The sequence below is a fragment of the Varroa jacobsoni genome, unplaced genomic scaffold (genome assembly GCF_002532875.2).
Source record: "Varroa jacobsoni isolate VJ856 unplaced genomic scaffold, vjacob_1.0 scaffold_221, whole genome shotgun sequence".
Classification (NCBI taxonomy): Eukaryota; Metazoa; Arthropoda; class Arachnida; order Mesostigmata; family Varroidae; genus Varroa; species Varroa jacobsoni.
Genome location: NW_019213123.1, coordinates 575917 through 594644, shown reverse-complemented (window position 1 = coordinate 594644; position 18728 = coordinate 575917). Strand labels below are relative to the sequence as shown.

The 18728-nt window shown below is 42.4% G+C and overlaps 1 protein-coding gene and 1 long non-coding RNA gene across 3 annotated transcripts in view; one reads left to right on the top strand and one right to left on the bottom strand.

Annotated features, from left to right (window-relative positions):
- Nucleotides 1-1047: 1047 nt before the first annotated feature.
- LOC111273722 (uncharacterized) lies at nt 1048-3896 on the bottom strand. Its single transcript, XR_015316068.1, has 2 exons — nt 3600-3896; nt 1048-2429 (listed from the first exon to the last, which is right to left on the bottom strand). It is a non-coding gene; the product is annotated as an uncharacterized LOC111273722 (long non-coding RNA).
- Nucleotides 3897-7357: 3461 nt separating this feature from the next.
- The window catches only part of LOC111273721 (phosphatidylcholine:ceramide cholinephosphotransferase 2), a 46236-nt gene continuing 34865 nt past the window's right edge, over nt 7358-18728 (top strand). Inside the window, exons 1-2 of one of the 2 annotated variants that reach the window (XR_002688004.2) lie at nt 7371-7519; nt 15364-15546. The gene's annotated coding sequence lies outside the window, so the exon portion shown is untranslated. Of the gene's footprint in view, nt 7520-15363; nt 15547-18728 lie in introns of those variants that run through there. The other variant, XM_022855614.2, reaches the window with a different exon arrangement.

Here is an 18728-nt window from a genome sequence, read left to right as displayed (position 1 = left end):
CTCTATGCTGAAGGACAATTTAATGAACGTAATTGTTTACTGAATTTATCAGTTTTTTTTTTTTTTTATCAGAAGTATATAGCTTAAAAATTACAGAAATTAAAACCGGGGTAGAAATGCGAAGTTGCTAGCTGCTTGCCCTTAATTCCTCTTGCTCTAAGACTTCACACGGCATAGGCCCTTACAGGGCTGACCATTTACATATATACAAGGGTTAAAAATTCGTGGAACGATCCGTTATGGCCATTGTAGGCAAATAGGCGCGGAATGCCGTCTTACTTATAACGCTTGTAAGTAGATCTACAGAGAAGAAGCGCACTGAACTCATAAGCGCATTAAGCAAGGAAGAGTTAGTTGGACCCACTGGAGAGCCTTATTTCTATGCAGATCTACACAATTGATCCGCACCATTTTTTACTTCACTCAAAACGAATTTACACATTTTTTAAGGCGAAAATACAAAGACCATATACAAGGTCACACAGATAGAATTATATTATTATGCGCGCATGAAAAAACTTATCTAACTTAAATCAACATAGTTAGGCTATTTTTCGTCTTGCATACCGCTGTATCACTTTAGTAGTACTTGCTTCAGATGAGGAACAGAGAACAATTCAACGACGCAATTGCTCTACTCTTTGTAATCACATAATTGCCGTAAAGAACTCATAACTGCAGACACAAAGCATAAAGTGTGGATTTTATTCTGTATTGGAAAACGATAGAAGCTTAAGGAAGGCTCGAGCCCAACAAGAGCTCGCCGCAATAAGTAACGGGACAAATAGAACTAATATTTTATATCAGGATACGATCGACGTTTTTCGCACCATAACATTATAATACTCCAAATTAATGTCATTTTATAGGGCTTAGACTTTAGGACCAAAACGTAAATCAAAAAATTAAATGTGTGATCTGGGTGCTGTAGCCTATTTTTACCTAAATAAGTATTATTACCTAAATAAGTTGTATTTTCCACTTTGATTGACTTGAAAGACCTTGAAATAGGTACACTAAAATCTGTAAACAAGAGACTCTACAATATTCTGACATCACCTAATGACTGTGTTTTATTATATTTATAGTAGACTAAAAACAAGACAGGATAACACCGAATGGTATGGAAAAAATGTGGTCCTAACATCTAATAATTATTTTTTTTGGTGTTATGCAGAGTTACTGCGTTTCTAAATATTTCGGTTAAACATAACGTCGTTGCATTTATTTACCCGTTATACGGGCCAACAATAATTGCGCTTTTTTGGTTGGCGTTTTGTTGCATAGCGGTAAAGTTAGACGTATAAAAAAAATTGTGATGTAACGACCAACGAAAAACGCCTGAAAATTTCTAAGTAACATACTTTGTCTCATCACGAAAATGAATCCGCTATTTGCTGATAGGTAGAGGATTTACACCTTATCACGGAGGTAACAAACATTCGCGCATATTATTAACTCAATATACATCGGTACGAGCGGGACGTTCATGGAACTGCCAAAATGCGTGCAAACCCAAGCATCGTTTTTTCAAGTATATTGTTTTTCGCTTGCTTAATAAAGACGATGATGGCCTAATTTTTGTACATACATGTTTAATGTCTTCCTAGCTCGCCTAGTTAGGTCCTTAGGTTGTGCAGTATTTACAAAAAGGTTTAGGGGACTATCCGTGCGGCGCTCTATTGATTAACAGCGAAGGAATTATTGCCGTGTTAGCAATTCCAATGAAAACCTACCGCACCTGCGCGTATTGATTAAGCCAGGGCCGCAATCTAAATCGTTAACTGACAACGCTGCCTATTTATTGTAGAATCAACCGCAAAAGCATTTTTCCACTCACGGTAGATAATCTACCGTGGAACACAATACCTAGGATTGATTCTGAATCGTGTTCGCTCAAGCAAGGCTATTCGCATTTCCTCTATTGAATGTCAACCTGAACGGACAGGTCTGTAATTAAAGTTAGTCACGGGCGGTGTCCTTTTAGGCCAGCACCTTAGCACGTCTCTTGCCTCGGACGAAGCAAGGAGCTAACTACAACAGTACAGATTCGTTTAAAAATTCCTTTGAAATGAATATTCCACTTTGATTTAAGAGTAATTTTTTCGAAAATGTGCGTATAAACTGAGAAAGAAACCATAATCAATCGATATGTTATTTCCGTGCATAACCCTACCACTGGAAGACTTTCAAACGGTACCGAAGTTCAACCCAATGCAGTAGTTAATATTTCATAGGATGATCCATGTTTTTGGTTAAGTCTACTTTTATTAAAGAATGAACGACTCCCTCAAAGTGGTCAAATGGCGAAATTTATCATACATTAACTTTATATAGTACTCTGCCTTTTCATGAACATTAAAAGTAGTCTTAATCCATGTCGGATATTCCAGGGGAACGTGTCTAGCTATGGCTTCACTTGCAGGCACCTGGGAAGACGGCAAAAATACATGTTATCGTATTGTTTTAAGTGTGTTTCTATTTACGGCCAAAACTATCCAAAAGAAATTGTCCTATTGGTATCGATTTTAAAACTTCCGACAATCTAATGCAATGATGTGCTTTCTATGTCGAGGACAGGCTGTCTGTTTCAGTGCTCAATTTTGGCGTCATAAGTCAATTAATAATGTCCCCGGTATGAAAGTTGTATGACTTTGTTAAACCTTCTATGGCATATTGTCTTATCCTGACCATGAAAGGTTAGACTTCCTAACATAAATTGTCCAAATCAAGTTTGACAAGTCTGTCTTATGAATCATTACATTCAATCCTACTTAGTTGGTTTAATACGAAGAAACACTAATATAAATAAAAATTAAAAAAAAAGACAAAAAATACGCAGTGCTACCTGGAACTTCAATGGTAACCGGTATACTAAACCATGGTCGTCTGCTTGTAAATGCTGCGGTATCGCATCGCTTATTACGAAAATGAGTCGTAACGAAGATCTAAAAAGGGTGCTCTCTAACGTATACGGCATGTGCGACAGATTAGACAGGGGCCTAGTTTGTAAACATGGGCAGGGTCCACACTCTAAGACTATTCTATGTTGGTCCTTTGGTCGAACCGGATCGAAGGCTTTGTGCTCGCAACATTGTACCTAACCTAACCTATATAATTTTGCACATTAGAGCTGTAATTTTTCAGCACTTTCCCAGATCGTGTAAACACGATAGCTGCGGTCAACATGGGTTTTGTCAAATGCCCATGATATTGTCTGTCCAATGAAACGCAGTGGAAAAAAAGCTTCGATATAGTAACGCAAACTATAGGCGATTATTTTTCTAAGTATCGAAGGCGTTTGATGGCAATTGTACGTAGATGCAAGCAAACTAATCTTATTAACATAACATTCTAATCAGTTGGGCCTACCTTATTTTTTATATTTACATCTCACAGTTTATCAACAAGATAACTAACAATTACACATGAGCTTTTAAAAACATTCTAGACCGCAAATGGAATCAAGTGGACGTATCCGATTCTTGAATCCAACCTCCCGACTTGGATGATCGACAATGAAACCGATAAAAGTCTAGTTATCCAGTTACGCGCAGTTGTACCTGATATATTCGCAGTCACTCTGATTTCGATCTAACCTTATAGTGACTTATCAGATTTAGTTTCTCGATGAATTAGTCGATATTCAGCTCGATACTGCCTTAATGCCCTGTGTCAATGCCAGTTAGCTATTACAGAGAATCAGCATCTGCACAAGTTTCCATGGAGCTTTCAAATATCCGCGGGCTGCATCCGTTGTATTCGGCCTTCCCATTCATTCGGTACCTGTTTCCGTCCGTTAGCTTTCGTTCGCTTGCCCGCCGTCTTATGTTATGTTATGCTGCCGTCCATCCGGTGCGCCGACAGCATCAAGCTCTGCAAGCACCTCCGATTTGACAACTATCCGTTATCACTGCTGCTGTTACTACTAATACCTACAGTAGGATACAGCAGCAAGCCACAGACGGCACGACCATGATGGCGGAGGCCGATATGAGCACGATCGAAGCGCCTCCTGGTGTCTGATGAACATACGACAACGACGAGTCAATGCGAGCTCCTCCTGGTGGTGTCTGCTTAGCTTTGCTGTCTCGCTTCAATTGTCAACTTGTCGTTGCCGCCGCCGCCGCCGCCGCCATTGTCGACTATAGATGAACCAGCCAGGAACGGCGCAGTAGAGGCGGCAGCCTGTGAGAGTTAGAGAGCCGACCGCCCTCAGTTCGCTACCGGAAAGGGCCGAGATACGATCTGTCTGAGTCTACTGCTGCTGCTGCTTGTGGGTCCTGAAGTCTGCAGCACTGAACGTGTGCTGATGTGTGTATGTTAATATGCCAATACTGTTCCTATTAATTCAACCGCTGCGAAACGGCGCTCTGTAAACGACGACAACGAAACGAGCGCGGCGATAGGACGACAAAGCGACATACAGTAAATCGTTTCCATAGTGTTCTTTTTTGAGGTTTCATACGTTCCGTCGTCGGACGGCGACGACGACGACGACGACGACAGCTCGCTCGTTGTCCTGACGGCGGCAAAAAACAGTGATTCTCGACAAGTATCAGCGATAGGATACTGTCCGGTGCTCGATTGTCTACTGTTTACAGAGGCAGTAGCAGCAGCAGTAGCAGTAACAGAATCAGAAGAAAACGCCTGCTGACAGACTCACTTGTTTTTTGCTTGCCCTTAATTTCATACGTACTATTTCGCCGAGTGCAGCGGATTTAAGCAATCGTGGCAGTCTGTTCGCTCGTGGACGATGAACGAGCAGATAGCGCCTGACGATTTCTGGCTGTAGTTTTCCCATGCCGTTACTGATGTTAGCCGTTATTGTTATGATTTAATGTCCTACGGGAAAAGACGGCGACAACGACGTGCATTGCGTGTAACGACACCTGTATATTCTATCGAGGCCAGTAGAAATCGTACAGAACATTAAACACCGAGAAAAAAATCAATTAATTCCGAGATTTGCCAGAAGCAATCAGCTACATCGGTAGAAACCAACGCTAACCAGCTTTTGAAGCAGTAGATCAAAAGGCGAACTGATTACGGCAAGCTTCACGCGAGAGCGACAGCCGTAGCGTTGACATCTATAACAGAATTAAAAACACTGAATGAAAATCAAATGGATAGAAGACGACCATCGATTTAGCAATACGTATCGTATAATAACAACAACAACAATAAGAGTAGCATCGACAAACAGCAAAAGTTGGTTGTCAGCAGTCGACATTATCGCTCGACGACAGAGAGCATTTTAGCGGAGATATCTGTCGTTGTCGACGACGCAGAGACACATGTTGCGTGTTTTTCCATTGCTACAGTAAAAAAAAAAACTTGTTTACGTGAAACTAATGTCCTGTTCATCAGCGTCTACGGAATACGACAAAATTCATACATTGCGCTACCATTTGCCCTGGATAGTATGGATGCAGGCGAACTAATCCAGCTTGACTTATGATGGAAAGCCCGGCATCTAATTGACCGTTCTATTTAACGGCCGCCATCGCTAAGGTGACTGTCCCTTTAGCTCTAGTATATTGTTATCGCTGCTATTGTTGTTGTTATTACGTTGAACGTCATATTCCTCTGCTTTGTACTTTGAAGTATATCTAAAAAGTAACGGTCGCTTCGTTGTCCCATGTCACTTGATGCGAAGAAGAAACGAAAAAGCCTACTTTGCCATAGAACTGATACACTTGGCCAATTACATTATCAACGATTCGCAAGAACTGAACAATTTAACAGCTAACTCGGTCGGTACTTACTGTCTTCACAGTATCTGTATGTTGTTGTTGTTGTGCGCGCAATTACCCCCAGTCAAACGAATTTATAATAGATATTAGACAGAGGTATTGTCAGCGTTTAGTAGTCGTCAATTGCCAGAGAAATTTTTCTGCACCTCAGACGTTTGCCTGTTGCTCTGTACGGTGTCTGTTCGGATATTTCATTTGCTCTGTGTCCACAAATCCACGCGATCTACTATTGTTATCCGCTTTACTTCTATGCGAACAGCGTCTACAAGGGTACGCATTGAATTGTTCGAAATTAACCACCGTTCAGCGTTACGCGGTCTCACTGCGATGAAAAGGAAGTTTGGCGTACGTCACAGCCTAAGAGCACAGCACGGCAACAACATCGCTAACGAACCGTAATCTATGATAGTAGAAGTTTTGCCTGTAATCTCTCTACTATGATTGGTCCTTTTTTGGCGGATTGAAGAGGGTTAGATGGAGCCGTCCCAGCGCCCCCGTCTACCCCAGATTGTATACGTCGGAGATTCATACTAGTTCATTCAGCCATCACTGTGGGCCGCCGCTGCTGCATCATTTACAAGAAAACTTCATATACCTGTTATACAAGAAAGTCTATCAGAAAAAAGAAAGCCGGCCTGCTACGTGTGTTCTACCCGTTTGAATGTGGTAGCCGTTGGATTTGTCGTCGCATCACCACTACAGCCGTCGTCGTCGTCGTGGCCATCAGCATCAATGCCAACTGGCGTCTGTTCTTTGATGATAAAAGTTCTCGCATCCCCGAAGACGGCTTCCTGATGATAAGTAGTGATAATAATAAAAACAGTAATAATCCAACGGAACAGACGGCAGTGTCGTTGTTTTCGTCACCGAATCGTATTTTTAAGTTTCAAGCGCCGACGTTCAGTTCCAAGACTGTTGTTGTTGTTATTGCGGTGGTGGTCGTCGCCGTCGTCGTCGTCGTCGTTGTTGTTGTTGTTGTTGCTGCTGCTGCTGCTGCTGCTGCTGTTGTTGTTGTTGCTGCTGTTGTTGTTGTTGTTGTTGTTGTCTGTGTTGTTCGTAATGTGATTGGTTTTTAGGGCTATATTTAGTTAATGCCGTCTTGCCGTAATTACCGCGGCCTGTTGTGTCTACTGCAATATCCTTGATAGTGTCGAAATTCTCGAGTCGCAGGAAGTATTGCAGCTGCAAGTGAAAGTGTTTTCGAGCATATTGCAAAAGGTTCTCAAGCCTTATGAATTTCGGTACACTCAAGAGCTCAGCTCAATCAAAAAGCGATGCATTGAAAATGCACAACAGGATTAATAAAATCAATGAAAACTTCGCGCGCACTGGCAATGAGAAGTAATAATTATAATCAAAGAGTAAGACAACGAATAGTGAGAACGATAACGCATTATTGATACGCTTCAGCCATCATTATTGTCATCTTCATTGTGTGCGGAATTCGTGTGTTACGAAGTGTTCAATTGTTTCTTCATGGATTTTGTGCCGTTGGTACGATCAAAGCCGCGTGTGGTGGTGACAGGTTGATAATTAACGGAACAACTCCCTCCCCCCCCCCGCCGCCGCCGCCGCCGCCGCCGCCGCCGCCGCCGCCGCCGCCGCCGCCGCCGCCGCCGCCCAAAAATCGCTAGCGGTTTAGCAGACGATTCGAGAAGTTCGGGAGGCCTCCAGATCGTGTACGATCGGCCTGGAGAGCACCAAAAAGGAACAGGACAACATTGTAGATCAACGACGTTCGACGAAAACAACGATGAGTGTCGGTAAGTATTATCGATCGTTCTGGTTAATTGCTTTCAATCGTGATAAGATTCGTCAGGTCAAGCTGCTATTAAATATCTAAAAGATTTCAGCTTAATAAACAGAAACACTGTTAACATCGGTAAGCGCGAATCAAAGTAAACAGGGCAGATGCGATGGCATCGAAATTCTGCTATAATTCTGCGAAATTCAGTTATAAAAGACAGAAGACTCTACCTTTAAAGGAACGAGTCATTCCAGTCTTTAACGATAGGATAAGTGTCATAAGGTAAAAAATGCTCTTCGTTTCGGTTGTCGGAATATTTTTGTATCAATTTTGTTCTTGCGACCCTATAACGGTCTGACTTCGTATTGACAAGATATTTTGGTTGTTCCGTCGGGTTTCTTTTTTGTTTGTTATCATATCAGTACTTTGCCATACGGCTGTTGAGGCATTGCTTTTAGAGAAATTGGAAAATCTCTATTATACCCCTATTATATATGTTCTTAATAGTTCAATTGCTTTTTCAAAAAATGGACACATATGAATTAATATATAATCAAATCACTTTCAACCCTCCGCTACAGCAAACGGAATATCATTCCGTTCTGCGTGGGTGCATGCTTTTCACAAGGCTGATTTCTTAAGCCAGTTTTCCATAGATCATGTGTGGACATCAAACATGCGCCTAAGAGATCTCTGCAAACGTTATCTTTCGGGGTGTCTAACTAGTGTGCAACGTGTCACAAGTGCGCTAACGTGGAAGACACTCCTGAAACGTCAAGCAACATGGTGAAACATGTGAAGAGTAAGAGAATAACCTAAGGCCAATAAAGGCTATCAAAAATACAAAGATTGTGGTCGTGACCTGAGGTATCAGATACCTGGAAGCGCGCATAGCTCTTCCCTTTGAGCTCCAAGAGCTCTTCCCCAAGAGCCTTCTTTGGACACGCAAATGTCCAAAGAAGGCTCTGGAGCGGGAAATGTCAAAACATCCTCCAGGCATTTGAGCTTTATTTGACGGCTTTACTGAGCCTGTGTCAAATAACGTAGTTTTTCGCTTCGTATGTATGTATGTATGTATGTATGTATGTTTATTAAACAGATTCCCCTGGCTATTCATTTAGTCAACTGCGAACGTCTACTGCCATGGCTCTTCTGTAATAGTCAGTACCCTCCTGTATAGCACGCCCTCTGCCCATCCGATTATCGTATTATCGGGCTGCGCCAATGATTTACAGTCGAACGATGACTCGGCCGATCACAATGCAATCCCTAAATCATACTGCTACGCGATATCATCGTAATATTATGTTACCGATGGACTCGGTCAGTGACTGAGCAGATAAATGGCCTAGGCTTACTACCGCTGGCTGCAGGCAGAAGACATCGTTGTCACCTACATTTCCTGCCGTACGTCATAGATCTGTGTGTCATCTATCAGCCGAGGCTGAGATTGCCAGAAGTAAGGCATCAGCAGGGGTGCTTGTGATCGACGATTGCTTAGCCTTCTCACTGTCCTCACTCAGATCGTTTCCCTACCTGAATGTGGCTGTTGTTGGTGGCCGGTGCCGGGGCCGGTGCCACCACAAGACAGAGTCGTCCGGCCATCGTAATAACTGCGACAGAGTACTGAACCTATTCACTTGGTGCTTATCGGTCACGTTTCGCTGTGTGCGACTATGTGAGCGTGTGCGCACTCTCTCGTAGGTTTTTCTCTTGCCTCATTGTATTCAAATGGGCAATCGACCGAGACGAAGAAGCAAAATTCCAGCCGTTCCTTCCAAAGAAATTCCAGAAAGTTTTCCAGATACGTGTCGCTTTGGTCGTCCATAGTTTTAGCATTTGCTGCTTCCGGCTGGCGCTGTCATGTTTGGTTGTTTGTTCGGCTACGGCCAGTGGTCAACACTGTGACAACGTTAGCATGTTATTTAGTAGACGTACTGTTGCCTGTATGTAAGCAGCGTACGAAAACAGCTGTAATGGTCCCAACCTTGTTGCGCTGCCAACGCCGGACATCGCAGGACCGCCACTAAAGCATCCCCTTTCTACCTTCATCGTCTCTAGCTGAACAGTTTTACATCCAGTACTGTCATTAAACAGTATTTCAGGACGACGACAACAACAACAACGATGACGATGACGCTGACTGCTACTTGATATAGTTTTTGGCGGCGGCGGCGGCGGCGGCGGCGGCCAGCTGCTACTGTAGCCTTGTTTCATTGGCACCCAGCCGTAGTTGTTGTTGTTGTTGGCGATTCGCTGTGGATATATACACACACATACATTTGTGAGAGGTGCGTGCACAGCTTCTGGAATTTGCTACTGGCCACAGCGGGGCCGTATTGGTCAGACAGGGCTTGAGCGTTAGAGCAAGATCGGTCACCAAAAACACAGGCAACAGCAGTATCTTGTGAACATCCCAGACCGGTCAGCTCGGCGTCTTTGCGAATAATCGACCCATTCACTAATACAATATCAGTGTATGGAAGGGAAAGGAGAGAGGATGCTGTACAAGCTCAACGATGATGTCTGTGCCAGCTAACCGGACGAGCTGCTATTACGCTTAATACTATCATCAGCTTCCTCTTTTCTCGAACAGATCGCAGGGTGCTACAGTAAAAAAGAAAAAGTCGAACATCACTCTACGTGGTGCTATACGTACAATTAGTTGTCCGTCTGATACAAACAACGAAGTCGTTTGGAGCTAATGCAGTAAAGGGCTGTGTTTTCTTCTACTACACACTGTCTCTATCCTTGAATAAGTATATAGATTGGGAATGGTGTGGTGACATTGTACATCAGAGAAACAAAGGAGAACTGTAGACTATACTTTGAAAGCGATAGTTGGCGAAGGGAGAGCGTTCCGTTTTCCTAATTCTTGTTGCTTCAGATTCAGCTTATCTAGCAATGCGATGGAAACAGGCGTGCGTTGTGGGTATGCATTCATAGCAACGGGAAAGTGCCTATTGTGGCCAAAGGCAAACAAGATAGAGAGGTGGCCGATGACGAGGACGGGGAGCGGGCTCGGAATTGTACGCCATCGACAGTTAGACCTATGAAAGCGTGTCTGTCCAGCGCGAAAAAGTCGATACCCAGTTGTCACGAAAGAAATAACACAGTGACGGTACGCAGCGGTCCGACAGTTTGTAGCTCACTGGATAAGAAAGCGACTTCGAACAGCCTAATAATAAAATCTATTTACAAAACACTGCCATTGTGGAGGACAGAGGTAGCGACTTTGCGCCCAAGAATGGCATATTATCGATTTCCTGCTCGTGTTATCGCTCGAACGTATACACTAAGTGACACGTCGCGTGTGGGTGATTCTACTGCTGGTGTTTCTCCCGCTGTTGCGGCAGCAGCCGCTACTGTTATTGCTAATGTCGTGATTCCTGTGCGGTGACGCCGCTCTTGAGGCATGGTATGGAATGAAAGGGAAGGTTCTAGGTAGGCTCACTCGTTTATAGGCTGCATTAATGCTAGAAGACAGATTGAAGATGATACAGACACAGTTTCTCGATATTGCAACGATACTCTTTCTTGGCGGAAATGACAACGACAGGCAAATAGACAGAAATAGTTAGAAAAAGCCTGATATTAACCAGCAGAATACGCCAGATTACCTTACCTACATTCAGTCTATTGTACCCACTACTGTATATTCCAATATAGGAGTATTTTATTCTACTAGCTCAAAGAACGAAATAATTAGGACTAATTCTCTGATTCTGCTAAATTCGCTATATATTGATGTGTGCTATTTTCGCACCACCTTAACAGGAGCCACCCCTTCGACAGCTGGCTAATTTGTTCGGGTGAACGCAAGCCGTTTCGCTGTTGGCCGTATGCCCATCGCCCGGATCTCGACAACCGTGTCGACCGTTTATGGCGTATCCGTTGGCGTTAACTCTTTTGTATCTTTTGCTATTTTAAAATAGATCCTCTTGTATGCCGATGTATCTCTTTTCGTTCAGTCCTCGTTGTGTGTATGGAGTTATTACGGGATGACTGTAGGCAACATTGCATCGCTTCAAGCACTTCGAACAATCAGCAAACGGAAATGACAGAACGAATACCTCTCTCTGCTGCTCGCCTTCCTATTGCCCTTGGCCATTAACCAGCGCGGCCGCCGCCGCCGCCGCCGCCGCCGCCGCCACTACTATGAGGCTCAATTTAGTTTGAACAATATAGCTTCAAAGTATCCGCTAGGGTTTTTTCTACTAGGCCGACTTTGTTGTTCTGGCCGTTTTTGCGTTTTAGATGCCACCCTTATGCTAAGGCCTGTCACGACTAACGTACAGCAGTGACAAAACCCAGCGAGGCATTGTACGTAATAGTTAGCTGGGGTGTCGATCACAATCGCGGCAATCTCTTCCATTTTATTAAATAAAAAAATGAAAATGAAAACGAAAATATTTTTGTTGCCCGCCTTTTTTTACCGTACCCAAGTTTTTCCTGAATTATAAAAATAGCAACCACAAATGGCAAGATAATAGTTGTCCCACGAAAATTTAGTAAATAACTATTAGTGCTAGGTGCTAATTGTACCAGGCAAACGTATTTGCAGAAAAGACGACCTGTTTGTTTCCAGGTGACAAAATATGTTCCATCAATTTACGCTAAATAGCCACGCTATTCACATTGTTTTTGCCCCCGTTGCTATTGCGTCATAACTTGACAAGCCTCTTATCCGTACTAAAGATCTTGCCGCATAAGACTTGTTCTAATACGCATGCAATGCGTATGCTGTTTGAACATCCGTACGTCCCTAGCTGTCATTCCTGTACGCCACTCTGTCCCCTATGCTGCGATAATAAAGTGCTCTGCTAGTGGCACCAGACTTCGATTTAGGAATAATAACAGATAGAGAAACTATGAAACGGCTATGTGTTTCTCATCCAGCATGAAATGAACTCTGCCTGTCCATGTCGAACCCAGGCTACAACGTGTCCCTAAGGTTAGCAGGCAAATACGCTACCCACTAAGCTATCATTCACAAGGCATAACTCCTATTACCTGTCGTATTCTATGCAAGGTTGCGTAAAATCGTTTCAACGCCTATTTGTACATTCATATCCAGCCTTAAACAATAACGCTAAATCGTATCAGGGTGCATAGTAACCCTTTCCTAAGTCGAAGTGGTTTGCTATTTTCTGATATTAGTTAGGCCAATGGCCACGAAGTGGGAATAGGGACTGTCTCATGCCATCCTCAATTCACACGGGCCGCCATGGTGGCTAGACCTGGCGAGCGCAGTACTCATAATGGAGAAGTGTCGATCATTCGAGATGTTAGCGCAAGCAGTTGTTGGTAAAGTATGCAACTGACGTTGATCGATATCTTTGGAAACCGCTATCTGGCAAGCGGAATCGTATAAGTGGCAAGTGTCTGACATGTGGCATATGGAGCGAACAATCAGAGACATATGACAAAAAAATCAGCCACTAAGCGCTTAACTTCTAACTGCCGATGCATTGCAGACGTTGAGAAAGTGAGGTATTGTTCCTCGGACGTCTGTCATAAAATTACGTTAAGATGTTGGGTACATATTCTTTGAGATCGTCATTTTGTACTACTTCGCCGTTGGTGCTACTGTATTTCGGTACCGAATGATTTCTGGATTATTTGAAGGACCTCAATCGAATCTTTGTTATCCAAATTGCCAATTCGATATAGGACATAGGGGTTTGCGATGTGGTCACTCAGTGGTTGTCTTATGGAACTTTTGGTGGAATAAGTTACTTTGCCGATAGTTCGATCTCTTCGTTCGTTGCTTGAGCTTATTTTCTTATATTACTGCCGCTAACCTGTCTGGAGTAGCAATTATTTGCAACGTTTTATATCGTTGCTCTATCCGATTTGTAATATCACAATGCAATCATCCGACATTAGAGACTTTACATTGCATCCAGCACGGTGTTTCGATATCCGCAAGAGGATAACGTGATTTCTGATCGTGTCTCGATCTTTCATGTCTAATAATAGCTCCACATACAACAGCGTAGTTTTAGTGACAGGTACGCAATGACATTGTGATTGCCTTAGTAGTTGGGTAAAGCATTAGGTAATACACAGTAATGACGATGACCAGCTCGGTGCCATATAAACCCAGTAGGTCGACTTTAACTGGTTAGCGTGGACCTGATATACGTTCGTGCTGACCCACAAACGTCAGGCTAGTGCGCTCCTTTATCCTATTACAAACGCTGTTGATATTTTACAGCATTTTGAGAGTTATCTTTCATCGAAAAGTCGATGCCGACCGTTCGAATGCGATGTCTAATCTTCCCGGTGCATGTTAGACAGAGAAAAAAACTAAATTTCCCGCTTATACAGCTTTAGGTTTAAAGAGGCTGCAGGTAGAATGGGTGCAAGAGTGACTCATTGAGATACTGTTGCGGCCCTTGAACGCAACACATTCTCGGTGACCAAATGAGAAAAGCATGCTTCATCATTCATTGCCCTATGCTACATGAAAATGTGTCCCGCACGTCTGCTTCTGCGTATCCATTTCGTTACTATCTGTTTTTACTGTTCAGGTTTAACGGTGAGATCTGTCTCCTGAAGCCAACTACTACTTGTTATTGAGACAGACCCACGTCCTGAGATGGCCGTAACATTCGAATGATAGTGATAGTATATTGTCTGATGCAACATGCGTGCGCGTAACACACGAACCTTCTTTGAAGACGTTGATGCGTCCCCTCTTGCGCCTCGATTTTCGTTCGAGAGTAACGAGGCGCTAGTTCGGAACAACGGGTAATGTCATCGGAAAACCGCGGCGCCGGGCAGATAACTTGCTGCAGCGTCAGGCCAGCTGTAATAATAGGAACTAGCAAGGTAATTGCTGTGAAAAGGAGAAAAAAGCAGCTCTATCATTACCGCTTTTTCTTTTTTTATACAGGCCTTGCATACTCCTTCCTGTCTCACAAATGTCCTAGCCTCTACTTGCTGTCTACTCAGCCACCGAGGCACGACAGGCCAACGGAAGGCCAGAGATTCAAAACAGATGAACGAATCTTCATTCAGATGGTAGGAAAAGGTCAAAGGAGTTAACCGCTATAATATCGGTTGGAGTATGATTGTACTAGTTTCAATGCTGTTATTATGTTAGACGGTTTTCAGCGTAACTGAGCTGATTATAAATAGTTCAGTGGTAACACGCGTGCCGCTCCATGGACACGTGCTTTGTATGGTCACTTGTTGCTTTCTTTGGCGTTTCAATTGGTAGGATGGTATACGGACGCCGTCTGATCAATGATGTTGTTACTTGCCGTAATTATGCATATCGGACGTAAATGTGGGTCCTATGACGTGACACTGTCTACTTGATACGTCAAGTTTTACGCTATCGCAGAAACGAAGTATAGCTGGGCGATAAGCGATATGCAGTTTAAGAGATTCGGTTCTACGGTCAAAAGAGCTTTATGTAGTAGAACATTATTAATCATACGCATGAGTGAAGCACTTGTATAATGCTGGGTAAAGAATCAAAGGCTTTCATGATCAACTTATAAGGTGTTTTGCTGAAGTGCTTTCTTGCATACGAAGTTGGACCCTTATAGTCGTATTTTTATTATTATTATTACTGTTGTCAGACTACGGAGTGGACATATTTTGCGAATGTTCCGGTTTGTAACTACTACCCCTACTAATATCATATTTATATCTACAGATAACACAGCTTACCGACATGGTACACAATCACCTAAGATGATCGGTGATGGATGGCGGTCTTTTTCTTTGACTGGTTTATAAGAAACGATATAAGTATCTAAGTAAGTCGATTTTGTTATTGTCGTGTTTAACGTACGATCTGTAATATGTGTTTTAATGCTTTTGGATGGAACGGTCTCTTATTAGCAAGGATCATGATCCCAAACTACAGGAAGTTACATTGGCCTGGCATTCGGGCGGACTATTGGAAGGCCGAGCGTATGAAGCTAATATTACCAAACAAGAATAGAGTATGTGTTTCAGTGCAATTGTTTGGGTTAAAGAAACGAACACACTTAGTTACAAACAAATAAAGGAGTTTTTGTCTAAGCGTGTCTTTTCTATATGCGGTTTAATTCGTAGAAATATGGACAACGAGAAAGGACTGCATTCACACATAATGTATGTTGTTAATACCGGGTGCTCCTAAGGGGCGATGGTAACACGAAATTTTACAAAGGCAATTCATCAGGGATGCTGAACACTATGCACAGAATATAGACGGATGCAATAAAATAACGATCAATCAGAAAGCTCGTCTAATAGAGAGTTTTGTATGAATTACCTGTTCTCGTTGTCTTCAAGTTATAGTCTATCAGATATTGTAGCAGTGATGAACAGAAGCGTGTCTTGTTCGTTCTGTAAGCATATATTCAAAGGTGCTTGATTTCTTGCCAAACAGATAAATTCTGTATAGATCAATGGGCAACACTACCTCCGCCGCCATTGCCATCAAGAGTTGATCACATAAACGGGGGTGACGACATGTATATCTACGTAGATGCATGCACTTATCCTAGCAGACTGATCAATTCGGTGCTAAATATGGCCTGCACATTAATCGATCTGACCACAGGACTGCTGGCGGTGTCTTCGTGAGTGTAAGTAAAAATAACTATAACTCGAGTTTTTGTGTGTCATTGGCAATTTTCCAAGTGGACGAATGTTGAAGCAGATGCGACAAAACTGTGTTGAAGGTTGAGCCGAATCTAAACAAGCGAAAAGTATCTTGTCTTGAGGACGGCTGCGAACTAGATAACCGCGCTATTATTTGATATTTATACATTGCTTAGGAATACTTACTTACTGTTCAAGTGTCGTGGACATCCTGTACGTTCTGATCCTGAAACACCATATCAATAGGTCATCGTAACTTCCTTAAGCTGCATAGCATTTCGAATGCAAGTTTGGACCAGCTTGTCTAAGTGTATTGTACGTGAAAAAAAATAGTTTAATCAAACTTGGGGCAATCAGTACTAATTACAGGTCTTAGATAGCCACTTTAGCGCTTTTGAAAATGCAATATTTATTTATGGTTTGTATCTTGTTATTTAGCGATCCCGTCCTTATAGACCAAACTGGACTACAAACTCGAGCTTTGTGCGTTGTAAAAAGCAAATAGGAACTTAAGTTGTACTTACGGGAATTTATCTATGATACCAATCTTAATTTAACTATGGCAGATGGTGTTTTTACTCTATAGGCTGCGATACGACCGATTAGTTTTGCAAACGAAATCACCAGCAGCTTTAAAGAAGGCAAACGGTTTGCGATCGTTTCCATCGTCTTTTGCCTTGCACAAATTTTACGCTGTGGTCAACAGGGATGCTACTAATGGTATCAATGGGCATTTGCATATCGGCTATATAGGATCAAAGTATATATATTTGTTGGGCCAGATGGTTAACTGGCAGCGATCGAACCGCTTGAAGAGTGCAGAGAGTTATCGTTTGAATCCAAGCAGTCTTAGTGGCTATGCTGACGTTGCGGGTGCTATAGTACATTTGTCTCATTCAAAATTTGCTTAAAAAATTATGTCTTATAATATAAAGAAGGCCTCTCGCAACCTAATGATCGACTAGCTTCTATCAGATGATATTTTATTAAGGGTTTGGTGTTTGTCTATCTATTTCCTGGTGACACAGGATTAGGCCACGTGGATGTACATTGGAGGCCAATTGGTTAGGGTAAAATGAATCTTAGCTTGCGTGAACATTGCTCGTTACAACTTGGCTGACCCTATGCATATATTATACCATCTGATGGAAACAGTAGTCATTGTAACAACTCGAAAATCACTGAGATTCTATATATTTGAATTATTTACGGCGCGTTCATCGGATCAATACGCAGTTGTCACTCAGCCGTGATGCAAGCGAATAGACGACGAAATTTCTGAACATCTAAGTCGATAGATATTTATTGTTATAGGCTGTTCGATACAACCCCGCAGCGTACTTAAACGCCAAACAAACAAAGCTAGACTTTTTGCTTTACTACTATTAAGGTTTCTTTTTGAACAGTTTGAAGATGCGTATTATCCAAATATAAACGAGTACCAGCAATTTCAAAAAAAATACTCGATGGAATTTTTTTTTCGGACGCGGCGACGAGTTTATGCGCTAGTTAAATGATGGCACAGGTTATTTCTCAGCTCTAGTTCACTGGAACTATCCCTCCCAACAATGTATATATCTATTTTTGAAAGTTGTCCAGGAGACCTATCAAACGAGATTGAACGAACGAGATTGAAGAGAACGAACGCCAATGAGACGTTTGTCTAACTTCTAATACTTACTGCCGCCGTTGCTTGACAGATTTGTATATCTTTTTATGTAGAAATGATTCGTCAGATTAATTTTTTCGGAGTTCAACTATACATCCTTTTTGAAAATTTACTACGTTCTGTATACTAAACTGAAACGATTTGTTTGGTTACAGTATATATATATATATATATATATAATAACCGTTAAATTTGTAAATATGTACGTATCTAGCTTTCGTTTTTTAGATACTCTTACGCCATTTGTTTTGTTGCTTTAAAAACACTACTTATTTAGCCCTATGTGATTTGTGCACATTGTACTGTGAAAGTCAATGGGCGGATGATCTACTCAGCCAAGAGATAAGGATAGATCATCACTAGAATCAATCGGGGAAATGCTGAGCGGTCTAACGTAACGCTATGTTTAGGTTGAACGCGCCTGGTCATCGTTTTTCTACAACTCCGCTGAATAACGCACGCAAAAAATTGCAGTAAGCAACCCAAGAGGAGATTTGCCCTGACTGACCGAAATGGGTCGTTGGGATCGAGTGTGATTGGTGATCCGCGAAAGCTAAATGTTTTACCATTTAGTGAGCCGAGCAGTAACCAGTGTTGAGCAGACGACGAGTAAACGCCTCTGGTCAAAACAAGTCCTGCGCAAATAACAGCGCGTAAGAGCTACGTGCCTTCTGGGAACGCGTGCGTCGACGTTTGGCTTTTAGAATCTGTTCCGTGGGCAGCAGAGGTTGTATTGTTTATTATACTACTGGGGTCTCTGTTATTAGTACGTGTGTTTCTGCGTGCGAGACCGATGTTATCCTTCGACTAGTAATAGTTAAGCAACAACGACAACGACAACGGCAACAAGCTGAAAAGAGTGATTTACATGGCAGTAACTGCAGTTTCCGGAAGCAGTTTTATATTTTCGCTTAGCTATAACATTTTTTGAAATTATGGCAAAACT